We start from the raw sequence: 18,195 nt of genomic DNA on the forward strand, positions 1-18,195 counted from the left end.
GGATGGGTCACTTTGGCTCTTTGGTAGAGTAGTCGTCTTGCGATCGGAAGGTTGTAGGTTCGATTCCAGCTTCCTCCTGCCACATGTCGATGCGCCTCTGGGCAAGGCACTTAACCCCAAATTGCCTACTGATCTGCGTATCGGTGTATAAATATGTGCGTGCTTGTGAGTGCGACTGGGTGAATGTGACTCTAGTGTAAAGCGCTTTGAGTGGTCAAAAATGACTGGAAAAGCGCTATATAAGTTCAGTCCATTTACCATTCAGTCCATTTACAATCAACCTCACTTCGTCCACTTTCAGTGTCAGTCAGTTCCAACTCATCTAAAAAAGAAAAATTAAAACCAGTTCAGTAACAAATAAAAACGCTAATCCAAACAAGTACATAGAATTTTGAAAAGTACCTTCAATTTCAATCTCCTCCAGTGTTTTGCCTTGCAGATTTGCCAAAGTCCCCCTTTCCATTGCCAGAAGCAATTTAGAAATTTTTGCCAGTTGAGTCGTAGCCTCTGGTAGCCTGTAATACTCTCTATGAACACGTATATCATGTCCCAGAAAGTCTGCAACTTGGTCCAGTTCGTGATTTCGTAGGTTTAAAACTTGGGACAATGTTGCAACATGCTTGCGAAGTTGTGTTGATCTTAAAAGTTCAGGGTTTTGGGCACCACTATCATTTGCATAAACCCTCAGACAGTCTTGTCCTCTGTAAGGGGTTAGACAGTTGGGTCTAGCAAAAAGAAAGGTGTTTTTGTCTGGCACTCCACACTCCCTTCTTCTGCTAATGAGCTGGATGATGGCTTCAACCATGTCTGGTGATAAAAGCACAGCAACTTTTCGTCCCCTTTTCCCCTTTATTTCTACCCTGCTGAAATGGGCACAAAGTTGTCGTTCAAACTCTGTAAGACCAACTGCAACATCTTTATGCAAGGGAGTGGTGTCCCTCTCTAGAAAGGCAGACAGCTGCATTTTAGAAACCTCTCCACCTCGTCTTCGGTTGAACAAAATGATTTTTGCCAATGTAGTTCTGCACAGTTCCCTATAGGCTTGTGGTGACGGATCACTTTTCAAAGTGTCAGATGCTAAATTTGCAACCTTTTCCAAATGCTGGTGAAGATGCTGAACATCCTCAGTGAAAGGAAGCGTGGAAGGCTTGTTAAAGCGCTTGTCACTCAAGGTTGTTAAAGCTGTGTGAGAGACAAGTTCTGACCACTTTGATAAATAAAGTGTTTTGAAAGCCTGACATGACTTTTTAAGCTCATCATTCCCTGATGGTAAAGCTGTGCAGCATATAAGGTCACTGATCTTGTGCAACGAGTGTCCTAATTTCAGAGCAAGGCTAGGAGTTTTATATGAATGACTGTCTTCATCAAAGCCAGATACTCTCTTGACTGCTTGAACAACTACATGGAAGTTTGAGGGCCTGACAGCATCTTCAATGTTGTATATTGTCACCTTTTTAAAATAATTGCCTTAGTCATTTTTTTTCAAAAATGATTTTTTGCCTAAATCATCTCTTCATGATGCTGGCCACCTCTGGTAAAATTGCCAACATCCTCAATTAAACAGATCATGCCATTCTACCCCTTTTGTATAATTGCCTATGTTAAGAGTGTGACTTAGGCAGTTTTATTTTGCTTAAGTCACCAGACAAATTGACTTAGGCAATTTTAGAAGTTTTTCAAGATGGCGGATGATTCAAGGAGACGAAAATTCTACACAGCTGCTGATGCTATTTCCAAGATTCAGGACTCTTCCCATGTTGGGATGACACCAGTCTGTCCTCATCTACTGAGGATGACAATGAGACCATCAATAAAGAGATGATGCAGCATGTTGATAATGATGCACCATCTACTCCCATGGATAAAGTTAAAGATGCCAAGCAGACACATCCACACCAAGAAGAGGCGATATCAAATGATGATGGCGATGATGGTGATGATGTCATTCAAGATCCGGACTATACCCCAACCTGTGATGAGTCCTCCTCTCCTGAAGACGAAAACAGCCTATCTATGGTGGCAACAACTTTAGAACAGCAGGATGAGGATGTTGCATTGAAAGATGCAGGCAAAAAGAAAAGACATAAACACCTCAGTCCAAGAACATGGAAGCAAAATGAATCCAAGCAGAAACGTCTGAAAGGAATGTCATACAAGAGCAAAAGTGGCAAAGAAATAAGTGCAAAGACTATGGGTCCTCCCTGCAACTCCAAGTTCTGTCAGCGAGTCTCAACTCGAGACTGCCAAGTCCTTACAGAAGAGCAGCGGCAGTGGGTATTTGACAAGATTTGGGCAATGAACACCTGGGAAGAACGTCGGTTATATGTCACCACTTTGGTCACAAAGACTAGCATGAAGCAAAAAATAGTTACTGAGGGATCCCGACGCAATTCATCATTTTCCTACCAACTGAAGCTTGAAGATGGAACAAGTGTTAAAGTGTGCAAGGCACTTTTTTCTTCTACACTTGGTCTTCCTGAAAGAACCATTACAAAATGGCTGGATGACCCCATCAACCCTCAAAAACAAGCAGAGGTGCCATCAAAATCTGGACCCAAAAGTGGCAAGCATACAAAGGTTGAAACTGATGTCAAGGATTTCCTTAAGAACTAGTTGAGGGACCTGCCCAGTGTTGACTCACACTACTGCAGAAGCACAGCTACCTACAAAGACAAGAAGTTCCTTTACCAAGGCACAACCATCTCCCAACTACATCGTGAATATGGACAGGCAGCTGCAACTGCTGGAGTGAGAGCTGTTGGAATCCAATATTTCACAGCTGTGTTCCATGAGGAGAACTACTCCGTATTTATTCCAAGAAAAGATCAGTGTGATGTTTGTGTTTCATTCAAACATGGAAATATCAGTAAGGCTGCATACCAAGCACATGTCACCAAGAAGGATGAAGCGAGGCAAGAGAAATCTAGGGACAAGGATTCTGCTGATGAAGAGAAGTCCGTTTGGACAATGGACTTGCAAGCTGTACTACTGTGTCCAAAAACCCAAGCCAGCAGCCTGTATTACAAAACAAAACTGCAGGTCCACAACTTTACTCTTTTCAACTTGAGATCAAAGGAAGGCTACTGCTACGTTTGGGACGAATCAGAAGGTGACCTCTGTAGCGAGGTATTTGCACATTTTCAGTATCATCATTTTGAAGGTGTGATCAAAGGCCATCCAGACCTCAAGGAGATCATAGTGTGGAGCGACGGTTGCGGTTTTCAGAATCGCAATACATGTGTAGCGAATGCATACTCTGAGCTTGCAAGGAAATATGGGGTGCTAATAACCCAGAAATACCTTCTTGCAGGTCATACACAAATGGAGTGTGACAGTATGCATAGTACTATTGAACGAAAAATAGTTGCAGATATCTTCACCCCAAGAGACTATGTCGTTGTACTCCAGACTGCAAGAATCAGGCCATCACCTTACTCTGTAAAAGTGCTCAAACACGATGAGTTCCTGAAGCTGAATGGATCTTACTTCTTCAGCATCAGACCAGACAAAAAAGTTGGAGACCCGACTGTGCATGACTTGCGGGCTCTTCAGTTTAGCAGTGAAGGCAAAGTCCATTTCAAGCTGTCCTTTTCAGAAGACTCTGTGTGGGAAGAACTGCCACAAAGGGTGCAGGTGCCAAATTGGTCAATGGCATGGATAAGTTTGTTTCCATGTGCTCTGCCAATCAAAGAGAGAACGTTCCAGGACCTCCAGTCAATGAAACCCATCATGCCTGTAGAGTGTCATCACTTCTTTGACAATTTGCCACATTAATAGGCATCACACAAGAACCCAGCAAAGAAGAGCTGGAAGGAGAAGTGGGAAAAATGCACATGCCTCCTCAGCATTATATTTTGTTAGTTTGTGCTGTAAAATTGCCTAGGTCACAAAGGCATGTTCAAAAATTTGCCTAAGTCATTTAATTCTGTCATGTTCCATGTTTGACTGACCTTGCTGTTTGTATGTCAAAAGACAAAGTTACAACTTTTTTGATTAAAATTGTTTGTAAATATCATTTATTTAACAAATGGTTCAGTTTTTTGTGTTTCCTGAAAAATGGCAAAAAATGACTTAGGCAATTATTTTAAGAAGGTGACGATATAGAAAACTCATTCCGGAGGATTAGTTTTCCTAAATTTCCTTGAAAATACTAAAGGAGTAATAACCACACAAGGAAAACTCACCTTTACATTTCAGACCATTCCACTTGAGGGCAACAAAAGGTCCCAAGCAATGTGTGCATTTTTCAATGCTTGAAAATGATGAGCGCAGTACAACATGATTGCATTTCTGGAGAAAAAACATTGCATCATTAAAAAAGTAAGAGTGCAATTCTGATGTAAAAGGGTTTTTAATTTCAGAAACTGAATATTGAGGGATGCATTTCATTTATAAAAGAAGTCACTGAAAGCATTCAGTGATAATTTTGTAGGCAACTTCCAGGCATGTGCAAACACAAACTATGCAGTTCTGGGAATCTTGTTCCCTAACTTTGGTAACATTGTGTAAAAAGCTATGGAAAGCTAGACAAATTGCCAAGAAAAGGTGGAGAAACAAAATTAAAGCAGGCTCCCAAAAACATTACACTACGGGTTATCGACACACAGTCCTCATAATTCTGTCCCCTGACAGGAACAAGCATTGCTGGGACTGCCTCTTTGCTCTCAAAAACCCATGTCCACTAATATACCTGTCAGAAAAATTACAAAGATTTCCAAGTCAGACAGCTGTTCACCTGTGGTTCAAGAGACGAGGATAGTGATCCCATCGGTTCTTCACCTACAGTTTTGTCAGGGTGAGCAGAAACCTGTGGAGAAGACAGCAAACGAGTCATTAAGATTAATTTAACATTAACTGCATGATACAGTAACATTGTATATAGAGCTAAGGCAATGCTAGGTAAGCCAATTGGCCAAAGAATTTTAAGCAAGGTCCTAGTGATAGAAAACAATATTACTCTTCGGGTTATCTATACACAGTCTTAGGAATGCTGTGCCTTGACAGGAATAACCATTGCTGGGACTGTCGAGCAGACACCTTAGGAGTAGACCGCAAACAGACTGTGTATTCTGTTAAATTTTGGTATTTTTACCAAAATACAATGGATTGTATTTTGGTAAAATGTTATTGACTGTCAAATAGCTTTCAGAAATTCTAGTTATTTACCTTCACTCTCCATGGCCATTCAGTGTTTCCATAGTTATAGGTAATCTCTTCCCCTGGATTTATGTCCTTAATTGCAGAGACAGAGATGAGGTTTTCCATTCACTGTTATTGTCTTCATTTTACTGTTAGGGATCAAATGGTCGTCATTAACCAGTCTTCCCAAAGACCCATCCTCTCTCGCTGCATCAACACTGAAAGAAGAAGAAAAATCTAAATGGCCAAGGATGACGGGATATAAAACAGTGTCCATATAATTCTGGGATGATTTCAAGTTTTTAAAAACTAATAATAGAAGGCATTAAATATTTCAACGATTAAAACTTAATTTTTATAATTGCTTTTAGTTATTTTTAAAATTTACATACCACAACTTTTATGAAAAAACTTCTGGTAATAATTATTTATTTTTACATTAACTGCACCATAAATTGCAAAAGGGATATGGATTAAGAGGTATGCACTGTGAATCACTGTATTCTATGATGAAACTATTCTTGAACATTTATAAAACGAAAATGTAAAACAGTAGACAAGGTTAGCTGCACATGCTAACATCATAGCTGAAGTGAGCAGCCATTAGCCCATGTTGTCGTTTTTGTTTCTAGTTGACATCGAGTCAGTTTTAACACAAATGTAACATTCTAATTCCTGTTTTTAAATGGCCATTCCATTTAACACATGGAGTGTTTAAACCTTGTTCTAAGTGGTCACTTGTTCTCAACACAAGCTAGCTTTTGCTCATTAGCGGTGCCCTAATTAGGAAGTGCTGCATGAAAATATATGTCAGTCACATTGCAAATATCAGTAAAACTTTGCCAACCTTGCTTATGTTCAAATCACTTGAACAAAGACTTACCTACATACTTCTCCACATCCATCCGAGTTGCAGTGCAGTATAATTGTACATTCCTCGCAGAGAGCGCAACGTCAGTCTTGGGAGGAAAATGGCAGGTGGGGAGGGGTTAAGGCTCCACCCCTTTTCCTTTCTCCAATTTGGTGATCTTTGATGAACAAATCATTCACTAGGTTTTGTGATAGATTAATTATTTATCCACTACCTGGGACCTTCATGATAGTGATTTCCAAAATTATTACAGGTGTCATTTCCATAGTGACCAAAGTTATATAGTATATGAAGACAAATAATATATATATATATATTACTTAAATCTTAGTAGCTAGGTAGTTGTTTCAGCATCTGCATGCCTTGATTTGCTTTTCAAATTAAATGAATTCAGTCTTATTCAAGTACTTTTTGACAATATTTATTGTCATGAAACAGGGAGCTGAACATGTATGTTTGATTTCTGATTTTTGATGTTCTCTCATTCACTGAGTAAAAGTAGGATGTCAAGTCAAAAGAAGAACCTAAGTAAAACAAGAAAACTGCATGTTCACAAGTGACTGACCTCAGAAAAAAACAAATTGAAGAAAGCTTGATTTATATTTTTTGTTTACCATCTGGACTTAAACTATTTAAAAATGAACAGATTTAATAACTGAACATTTTTAGACTTAGATCACTTATTACTTTTGCTTTCAGTAACAGAAGTGAGCTCTTGCTTGTCATGCCATAATTTTAACCTGTGCTTGAATGATGTCAGAACCAGTCTCATGCATGTGTGGATGTGCTCATTGGTGAGCCAGGAACAATATTTGGTTTCTATAATATTAATTGTAGAGAAAGCTGGCTCACGGTTGTGTGTGGAACCAAACATAATTAAGATTTGCAGGTCTACTGTCCTCAGAGCTGGGAAAGCTCTGAGGACAGTAGCCCTTTGGAGCCAGGGGATCAGTCCTTACAGACTGTTCCTGCAGGGATAAATCTGCTTAGACCAGTGTTTCTCAACCCCGGTCCTCACGCCCCCCTGCTCTGCATGTTTTAGATGTGCCTCTATTCCAGAACAGATGATTCAAATGATTGCATGACCATCAAGCACTGCAGAAGCCTGTTAATCACCCAGAGATACAATTCAGGTGTGTGGCAGAAGGCCTAAAACATGCAGGACAGGGGGGGCTGTGAGGATCAGGGTTGAGAAACACTGGCTTAGACGGTAAAATCTGCACCAGTAAATCAGACAGTGCTCAACAAGATTTTAGGTTGTCATTTTTGTTTTGGTATCAGTTTTGGGTCCGCATGAGACATAATTTTAGTCTAGATGCAGACCAGGGTCCACCTATTAGTGACCTGTGGTGTATATCTTGATCTCATTGGGTCTTTATTCAATTAAATTCAAAAGTAATTTGCTTATTCAAAACGGAAATTAAACTCCTAGCTAATTAAGGAGTTATGATGGATTGTGATGGCAAAGAAAGATCTCCTGTAGCAGTTCGTTTTACAACCAATCTGAAGAAACGTCTGGCTGAAGAGACTCGGATTTGAAATAACAGGATGGTCAGCATTGTCTAAAACTTTTTTTGATTTTATGCAAAATCAAAAAAATCATGATGAAGATCATCATCTTCAGAATTTTGACAGTCGTCCCCAGAACAGAACCAGTCTTCTTTATCAAGTTGTCTTCTTTATCAAGTTAAGTCCCTGGCTTAAAAGGCTCAACAGCAGAGGAGACGGTGCTCTCAACAACAGACTTATAAAAGATCTGCAGGATCTTGCTGCAAACCTTGAAGGACCTTAGCTTCCTCAAGAAATACAGTCTGCTCTGTCCTTTCTTGTAGACGGTTTCACTGTTGAGTTTCCAGTCTAGTCTGTTATCTAGTTAAACACCAAGGCATTTATTTTCCTCAACCACCTCCACTTCTTCTCCCCTGATGGAAATGGGGCTTGATCTGACACTGTTTCTCCTGAAATCAACAATCATCTCCTTTGTTTTGTTTACATTCAGGATGAGATAATTGTCCCCACACCATGCCACAAAGCGGTCCATCAGCTCTCTATACTCAGCCTCTTGTCCATCTCTGATGCATCCCACAACTGCAGAGTCATCCGAGTATTTTCATAGGTGACAGAAGTCAGACTTATGCTGGAAGCATGGCGTGTACAGAGTGAAACGGAATGGTGAGAGTACAATGCCCTGTGGAGCTCCTGTGTTGCTGACCACCTGGTTAGACACACAGTCCTTCAGTCTCACAAACTGTGGTCTGTTTGTGAGGTAGTCATAGATCCAGTTGACTGTTGAGGCCTCCATCTGTGTCTTCTGATCTGCTTCTCACAGAGCAGATCAGGCTGAATTGTGTTAAATGCACTGGAGAAATCAAAGAACATGATCCTCAAAGTGCTGCCTTTGTCCAGATGACAGTGGGTTTGATGAAGCAGGTGTATGATGGCATTATCAATTCCAACTCCATGGCAATAAGCAAACTGCAGGGGGTCCTGATATGTGCTTGTCAGCTTATTCAAGTTGGCCAACAGGAGTCTTTCCAGGACCTTCATGATATGGGATATCAGGGCAACAGGTCTATAGTCATTGATAACTGATGATGAGCACAGAAGTCCAACAACAGAATACCACTCAGGTTCAGATCAGGAGATCCATTTCTTCCTACCGTGCCCCTCCAGGTCTCACTGTTATTGCCCATGTGAGCATTGAAGTCTCCAAGCAGAACAAGGGAGTCCCCAGGAGGTGCACTCTCCAGTAACACTCAAAGGACTCCAAAAAGGGTGGGTAATCTGAACTGCTGTTTGGTGCACATGCACAAACAACCATCAGGTCCCATCCCCCCACTTCTAAGCAGAGGGAGGCTACCCTCTCGCTCACCGGGACGAAGCTCAATGTGTAAGCACCGAGATGGGGGGCAACAAGTATGTCCACTCCGGCCAAACGTCTGTCTCTGGGGGCAACTCCAGAGAGAAGGAGTGTCCAACCCCTCTCAAGGAGACTGGTTCCAGAACCCGAGCCATGGGTCAAGGTGAGACTGACTATTTCCAGATGGAACCTCTCAACCTCCCGCACCTGCTCAGGCTTCTTCCCCACCAGAGAGGTGATGTTCCGCTGGCTCCCAAGAGCCAGCTTCTGTAGCCAGGGGTCGGATTCTCGGTTCTTCTCTCTCAAAAGAGGAACATTGGAGTAACCATAGGGTACTTGGTTACCTTCCTCACTAAGGCCCTTCTCTCCTGATCACTCAATTTAGACAACCAACTAGCTCAATAGAGAGTCCTAGTGATTCCAAACTGATTCCATTTATGAATGAAGAAGGCTACTGAGCTCATTGGGGCCTTCAAAGCAGCAGAATTTTTTATATTCTTCCCCAGATTTTTGCCTCAAAACAATGCTGTCTCTGAGGTCTACAGACAACATATTTTATTTCATGCTTGGTGTTTGCATACTGATATCCATTGTCCATTTTGGGACTTTATAAAGACAGGTGTGTGCCTTTCCAGATCTAATCAAATCAACAGAATTTATTACAGGTGGACTCTATTTAAGTTGTAGAACTTAATCTCTGCAATTATCAGTGAAAATAACTCTATTTTGAGCTTCATGATAAAGGCTGTGAATACTTATGTATGTAAATGTAATTTCTAAGTTATTCTATTTTTAGTTAGTTTGCAAAAATTACACACTTTTTCACACATTGTGTCATAATAGGACATTTGTTTTATGAATCTTGAGGAAAGGGATTAATACAATTTGGAAAAATGTTATAAATAGCCAAACATGGAAAAAGTGAAGCGTTGTGAATACTTTCCAGATTCACTGTATATATGGATAAAAAGGTGTTATCCAGAGATGTTCACATAACCTCTTACAAGTCTAAGTCTCTTTTTAGTAAAATTAAGGGTGGTGAAAACTGCCCAGTATATCGCCGGGGCACCGCTCCCTGCCATCAAGGACATCTACAGGAAGCGGTGTTTGAAAAGGGCCGGGAAAATCACAAAGGACTCCACTCACCCAGCACACACACTCTTTTCCCTCCTGCCCTCTGGGAGGCATTACAGAAGCCTACGGACCAGAACCACCAGGCACCGGAACAGCTTCTTTCCCACAGCTGTCACGCTTTTGAACGCCTCCTGACATAAAATAAACTATAAGGACTGTACTCCCCTATCCTCTCATACAACAATGGACTATCCTCACACACACACACACATCACGGACTGTTTTCTTCACACACACATACAACCTGTAAATTTTATCTGCCATTATTTATCTATAATCCATTCCCTAACATTCTTGTATATTCTGTATAATCTGTGCATTTAGCTCCCATATTTATATTTATACACAATATCTATATCTCTTGCTATACAGTAAGTCTTATCAGGATTCGAGCAGCATTTTTATACCTGTGCAGTTTAATATATGTATTTCAATGTAAAGAGTTCAGATTGTGATGTTGTGCTTTGCGGTTTGTTTGTGGTCTTTTGCTGCCATCTGGTGGACAAATTAGAAATAACCGTCTGTAGCGAGCAGAAATAATGGCTTTGATTTTATTGTTTTTTGTGTTTTTGTAGAGCCACTCTCAGCTCGATTAAAAAACCAAGACCGGAAAACTCTCCTCATTCTTTACCGGATGCTCGTGGTGGCTGTACTATTTAATTAACTAACACACAAAATAAAGGGAGCACAACACTACTAGTTATGAAAAAATAAAAATAATTAATGAAGCGCTTCAGCAAAAACTGGATCAATTTGTTGGTGTAATCCTAAATTATATTGAGATCTCTTTTGTATGTGTACACATAGCTTAAAACTTTAAACAGGATCTTGTACATTGGAGTTGAATTCAAACATTAAAATATGTGGTTAAAAAGAAACAATTGAGGAAATTTTGAAGCTTCAGTAAATTTGATAATTGCAATTTAAGAAAATATACAACATGAGAACTGACTGTAAAAGTTTTATTGATGGACTTTTGACTGACTCCAAATTCTGATAGCAACGTTTGTGTGTTTCAATGTTGGAGTGAATGTTTGTTTGTATGTTTGTGTTTGATAAATGTTGTTTGCTAGACTAAAAAATTATAAAAGGTTTTGTATCCCCTGATCTTCACTAACTGAAATCTTCTGACTGAACCAATGCAGTTTATTGATGGCTCTGCATCATGTGACCAAGCTATTGATCTAACCTTGTTTGCTTTTTGCATAAATCACCTATCTTTGGCTCTATGTTCAAACATTTTCCTGCTAAAACGTCTGCACTAGTAGCACTAACTGAAGCAGGTAAACTAGTTGATTGTGTGCTATTATTCTTACTGATTCCAAGATTCTTATTATGTTGTCTTATTGCTAAAACCTGTCCACTTTGCTTTGTCAAACCTCACAGACTGTGAAAACCTTCCTGCCAAAGTGCTGCTGCAGCCATCAGACCAGCTGATGGGTCTTGATGAGGGATTTCCAGAGGAAGGACTGGAACTCCAACCGCTGGCAGAGGCCGATCCAGAGGCTATTCCAGGTGTAACTGGTGACCAACACACCTGCTAAAGTCCAGGAAGGAGCTACCTGAATCCACACTGTGACAGACTACCTGTCTGTAATACCCATCTAGATCACAACTCTAGATCTGAAACAACAGAGTGAGGAGCAAAACTTCACTCTACCAAGTATCCAGTTCAACAACTTCTGACACCCAGGAGGACAAAGTCCAGAGCAACAGCTACTTTAAAAGTTTCTGAAAGTTTCTCCACTCAAAGAACTATTGCTGGTCCACTGGCGAGTGGTCGAAGCGGAGAGTGAAGATTTGGACCAACACTTTTCTGACGGGATGTAACAAATCATTCTGAGCAGATCGACTATCAGTGTTCCTGTTTCTACAGCATTTTCCCTACTTTCTAGATGGGAAAATCTACGCTTTCTTAATGGGGTTTTTATTTATTACTTTACTTTCTTTTCTTTTATTTTTTTTAGGGGTTTTCCTAGAAACACGTGACATTTACTAACTTAATTATGATCATTCTGAGTTCTTTCACTTCAAAAGAGTTTAAGAATTTAGAAATTCATTCTTCTAGGCATAATGAAGTCAACTTAACATAACTCAAATGTGTGTAAAATTAAAGTTTAGCTGATAAGTTTAAAGGTATAGAGTTAGTTAATTATAAGTTAAGCACCGGAAATATACAAATTTATGTTCTCTGTACCACATTAAAAATAAGAACTTAAGATTTAGGTTAAACAAATAAACTACATGTCTTAATGTTCAAAGTCAGGTTGTAACACAAAAAAGAGAAAATCGACTTCGGACATTACTTGTTTTTTCATGTCTACTGTTAACCAAAGGGGATGAAATCAGATGTTGTTTATGATTTGGGTTTATTTAGGAACAAAGAAGATGAACTTTAATTTGAAATTGTTTTGTTTTATTTTGAAGTGTCTGCATTAGATTGAGATGGGGCAACTTTAAAATTTTACTTGTTGATTATTAATACAACATGGGTTATATTAAAATCAAAGAGGATGAGATTGTATTAGATTTTAATTAGATTTTCATAGGAGGATGACTTACCATTACATAAACTTTAAATTTACATTTAGGATTAAAATTAGTGTGAAACCTACATTTTCATTACCATAAGCAACATAAAATGAAATAATTCATAAAGATCATGTGTTAGGGAAGTTTAATGATTGAAATGCATGCACTTATTTTGCAGAGAAGAATTTGGGATTAAAATAATTACTTATTAAAGCAATTAGAAATATTAATTAGAAAATGGGTTGGTATTCCTCTGGTGTTTATTTCCAAATACATTATTTCAAATTTCTCCTTTTGAAGTTTCCTTAAAGATGACAAAACATATAAAGGACTGCCTCCCTGGCAAGGAGGATAACTGCAGGATAACTTTTCCTGCCAAACACAATCATATGGTTACAGGATGAATGGATGACTGCCGGGAGGTTTTTCGTATCTTGCGTATATGTTTTTGTTTCATCGTACAGAATAATGTTTCAATGACTAAATGAATATGTAATGTCTTAAAATGTAAGGGATAATCTTTACTTCTCACCATAAAAATTGTAGAAATTTCCTTTTATATAATCAGTGGGATGGAATAAATTCAACGTATGATTAATATTAAATATTACATATTTACTTATAATCAAAAGGGGGGAAATGTAGTGGAAAGATTAAAGTAAAGTCACACCTGCTAGTTGTATTGCTATATGTTTATTCTAAGTTCCAGTATATTCCCACCAAGTTAAACTATTTTGGTTACATGTTCACGGTTGGACGTTGTTTTTCAAAGCTGCATGGGAATCAGTCTGTTTCCAGGCTTAGGATCCCTTTGTATAAAACTCATGTGTTTCTCTGCCTGGCAGCTTTTCATCCAGACCTGCTTCGTTACTGATTGTCTCTGTATTGTGCACAATATATGAATAAACCTGATTAACTGATTTCACCTGAACAGTGCTGGGAAATAGTTTTTTTCCACGACACACATGCTATACTATGACGTCCAAAAACAACAAAAATGACTCATGCTATACTATGACGTCATATTACAGTATGTCATTTTTTGGACATTTTCGACGTCAGAGTTTTTGGACATTTTTGACGTCATAGTATAGTATGTCATTTTTTGGACATTTTCGACGTCATAGTATAGTATGTCATTTTTTGGACATTTTCGACGTCATAGTATAGTATGTCATTTTTAGTAGTATAGTAAGTCATTTTTTGGACATTTTCGACGTCAGAGTTTTTGGACATTTTTGACGTCATAGTATAGTATGTCATTTTTTGGACATTTTTGACGTCATAGTATAGTATGTCATTTTTTTGACATTTTCGACGTCATACTATAGTATGTCATTTTTTGGACATTTTCGACATCATAGTATAGTATGTCATTTTTTTGGACATTATCGACGTCATAGTATAGTATGTCATTTTTTTGGACATTTTCGACGTCATAGTATAGTATGTCATTTTTTGGACATTTTCGACGTCATAGTATAGTATGTCATTTTTAGTAGTATAGTAAGTCATTTTTTGGACATTTTCGACGTCAGAGTTTTTGGACATTTTTGACGTCATAGTATAGTATGTCATTTTTTGGACATTTTTGACGTCATAGTATAGTATGTCATTTTTTTGACATTTTCGACGTCATACTATAGTATGTCATTTTTTGGACATTTTCGACATCATAGTATAGTATGTCATTTTTTTGGACATTATCGACGTCATAGTATAGTATGTCATTTTTTTGGACATTTTCGACGTCATAGTATAGTATGTCATTTTTTTGGACATTTTCGACGTCATAGTATAGTATGTCATTTTTTGGACATTTTTGACGTCATACTATAGTATGTCATGTTTTGGACATTTTCGACGTCATAGTATAGTATGTCATTTTTTGGACATTTTCGACGTCATAGTATATATAGTATGTCATTTTATTGGACATTTTCGACGTCACAGTATATCTAGTATGTCATTTTTTTGACATTTTCGACGTCATACTATAGTATGTCATTTTTTTGGACATTTTCGACGTCATACTATAGTATGTCATTTTTTGGACATTTTCGACGTCATAGTATAGTATGTCATTTTTTGGACATTTTCGACGTCATAGTATAGTATGTCATTTTTTGGACATTTTCGACATCATAGTATAGTATGTCTTTTTCTTGGACATTTTCGACGTCAGAGTTTTTGGACATTTTTGACGTCATAGTATAGTATGTCATTTTTAGTAGTATAGTAAGTCATGTTTTGGACATTTTCGACGTCATGCTTTAGTATGTCATTTTTTGGACATTTTCGACGTCAGAGTTTTTGGACATTTTTGACGTCATAGTATAGTATGTCATTTTTAGTAGTATAGTAAGTCATGTTTTGGACATTTTCGACGTCATGCTTTAGTATGTCATTTTTTGGACATTTTCGACGTCAGAGTTTTTGGACATTTTTGACGTCATAGTATAGTATGTCATTTTTTGGACATTTTTGACGTCATAGTATAGTATGTCATTTTTTGGACATTTTTGACGTCATACTATAGTATGTCATGTTTTGGACATTTTCGACGTCATAGTATAGTATGTCATTTATTGGACATTTTTGACGTCATAGTATATATAGTATGTCATTTTTTTGACATTTTCGACGTCATACTATAGTATGTCATTTTTTGGACATTTTCGACATCATAGTATAGTATGTCATTTTTTTGGACATTATCGACGTCATAGTATAGTATGTCATTTTTTTGGACATTTTCGACGTCATAGTATAGTATGTCATTTTTTTGGACATTTTCGACGTCATAGTATAGTATGTCATGTTTTGGACATTTTCGACGTCATAGTATAGTATGTCATTTTTTGGACATTTTCGACGTCATAGTATATATAGTATGTCATTTTATTGGACATTTTCGACGTCACAGTATATATAGTATGTCATTTTTTGGACATTTTCGACGTCATAGTATATATAGTATGTCATTTTTTTGACATTTTCGACGTCATACTATAGTATGTCATTTTTTTGGACATTTTCGACGTCATACTATAGTATGTCATTTTTTGGACATTTTCGACGTCATAGTATAGTATGTCATTTTTTGGACATTTTCGACGTCATAGTATAGTATGTCATTTTTTGGACATTTTCGACATCATAGTATAGTATGTCTTTTTCTTGGACATTTTCGACGTCAGAGTTTTTGGACATTTTTGACGTCATAGTATAGTATGTCATTTTTAGTAGTATAGTAAGTCATGTTTTGGACATTTTCGACGTCATGCTTTAGTATGTCATTTTTTGGACATTTTCGACGTCAGAGTTTTTGGACATTTTTGACGTCATAGTATAGTATGTCATTTTTTTGGACATTATCGACGTCATACTATACTATGTCATTTTTTGGACATTTTCGACGTCATAGTATAGTATGTCATTTTTTGGACATTTTTGACGTCATACTATAGTATGTCATGTTTTGGACATTTTCGACGTCATAGTATAGTATGTCATTTATTGGACATTTTCGACGTCATAGTTTATATAGTATGTCATTTTATTGGACATTTTCGATGTCACAGTATATCTAGTATGTCATTTTTTTGACATTTTCGACGTCATACAATAGTATGTCATTTTTTGGACATTTTCGACATCATAGTATAGTATGTCATTTTTTTGGACATTATCGACGTCATACTATACTATGTCATTTTTTGGACATTTTCGACGTCATAGTATAGTATGTCATTTTTTTGGACATTTTCGACGTCATAGTATAGTATGTCATTTTTTGGACATTTTCGACGTCATAGTATAGTATGTCATTTTTTGGACATTTTCGACGTCATAGTATAGTATGTCATTTTTTGGACATTTTCGACATCATAGTATAGTATGTCTTTTTCTTGGACATTTTCGACGTCAGAGTTTTTGGACATTTTTGACGTCATAGTATAGTATGTCATTTTTAGTAGTATAGTAAGTCATGTTTTGGACATTTTCGACGTCATGCTTTAGTATGTCATTTTTTGGACATTTTCGACGTCAGAGTTTTTGGACATTTTTGACGTCATAGTATAGTATGTCATTTTTTTGGACATTATCGACGTCATACTATACTATGTCATTTTTTGGACATTTTCGACGTCATAGTATAGTATGTCATTTTTTGGACATTTTTGACGTCATACTATAGTATGTCATTTATTGGACATTTTCTTCGTCATAGTATATATAGTATGTCATTTTATTGGACATTTTCGATGTCACAGTATATCTAGTATGTCATTTTTTTGACATTTTCGACGTCATACTATAGTATGTCATTTTTTGGACATTTTCGACATCATAGTATAGTATGTCATTTTTTTGGACATTATCGACGTCATACTATACTATGTCATTTTTTGGACATTTTCGACGTCATAGTATAGTATGTCATTTTTTTGGACATTTTCGACGTCATAGTATAGTATGTCATTTTTTGGACATTTTCGACATCATACTATAGTATGTCATGTTTTGGACATTTTCGATGTCATAGTATAGTGTGTAATTTTTTTGACGTTTTCGACGTCATATTACAGTATGTCATTTTTTTTTACATTTTCGACGTCATAGTATAGTATGTCATGTTTTGGACATTTTCGACGTCATAGTATAGTATGTCATTTTTTTGGACATTTTCGACGTCATACTATAGTATGTCATTTTTAGTAGTATAGTATGTCATGTTTTGGACATTTTCGACGTCATAGTATAGTATGTAATTTTATTGGACATTTTCGACGTCATAGTATAGTATGTCATGTTTTGGACATTTTCGACGTCATAGTATAGTATGTTAATTTTTTGGACATTTTCGACGTCATACTATAGTATGTCATTTTTTGGACATTTTCGACGTCAGAGTTTTTGGACATTTTTGACGTCATACTATAGTATGTCATTTTTTGTACATTTTCGACGTCATAGTATAGTGTGTCATTTTTGTTGACATTTTTGACGTCATAGTATAGTATGTCATTTTATTGGACATTTTCGATGTCATAGCATAGTATGTCATTTTTTGGACATTTTTGACGTCATAGTATAGTATGTCATTTTTTGGACATTTTCGACGTCATATATAGTATGTCATGTTTTGGACATTTTCGACATCATAGTATAGTGTGTTATTTTTTTGGACATTTTCGACGTCATACTATAGTATGTCATTTTTTGGACATTTTCGACGTCAGAGTTTTTGGACATTTTTGACGTCATATTACAGTATGTCATTTTTTTGGACATTTTCGACGCCATACTATAGTATGTCATTTTTTGGACATTTTCGACGTCATAGTATAGTGTGTCATTTTTGTTGACATTTTTGATGTCATAGTATAGTATGTCATTTTATTGGACATTTTCGACGTCATAGTATAGTATGTCATTTTTTGGACATTTTTGACGTCATGCTATAGTATGTCTTTTTTTTAAACGTTTTCGACGTCATACTATAGTATGTCATTTTTTGGACATTTTCGACGTCAGAGTTTTTGGACATTTTTGACGTCATATTACAGTATGTCATTTTTTTGGACATTTTCGACGCCATACTATAGTATGTCATTTTTTGGACATTTTCGACGTCATAGTATAGTGTGTCATT

The 18,195-nt window shown here is 37.1% G+C and overlaps 1 protein-coding gene and 1 long non-coding RNA gene across 2 annotated transcripts in view; both read right to left on the reverse strand.

The window, feature by feature from the left end:
- Positions 1 to 18,195, reverse strand: part of tymp (thymidine phosphorylase) — a 47,356-nt gene that overhangs the window by 11,375 nt on the left and 17,786 nt on the right. The gene's annotated exons all lie outside the window — the stretch shown is intronic.
- LOC116736742 (uncharacterized) lies at positions 4,118 to 5,552 on the reverse strand. The gene is made up of 4 exons (XR_004342662.1): positions 5,532 to 5,552; positions 5,167 to 5,357; positions 4,736 to 4,807; positions 4,118 to 4,290 (listed from the first exon to the last, which is right to left on the reverse strand). It is a non-coding gene; the product is annotated as an uncharacterized LOC116736742 (long non-coding RNA).

The sequence above is a fragment of the Xiphophorus hellerii genome, chromosome 17, assembly GCF_003331165.1.
Source record: "Xiphophorus hellerii strain 12219 chromosome 17, Xiphophorus_hellerii-4.1, whole genome shotgun sequence".
Taxonomy (NCBI): Eukaryota; Metazoa; Chordata; class Actinopteri; order Cyprinodontiformes; family Poeciliidae; genus Xiphophorus; species Xiphophorus hellerii.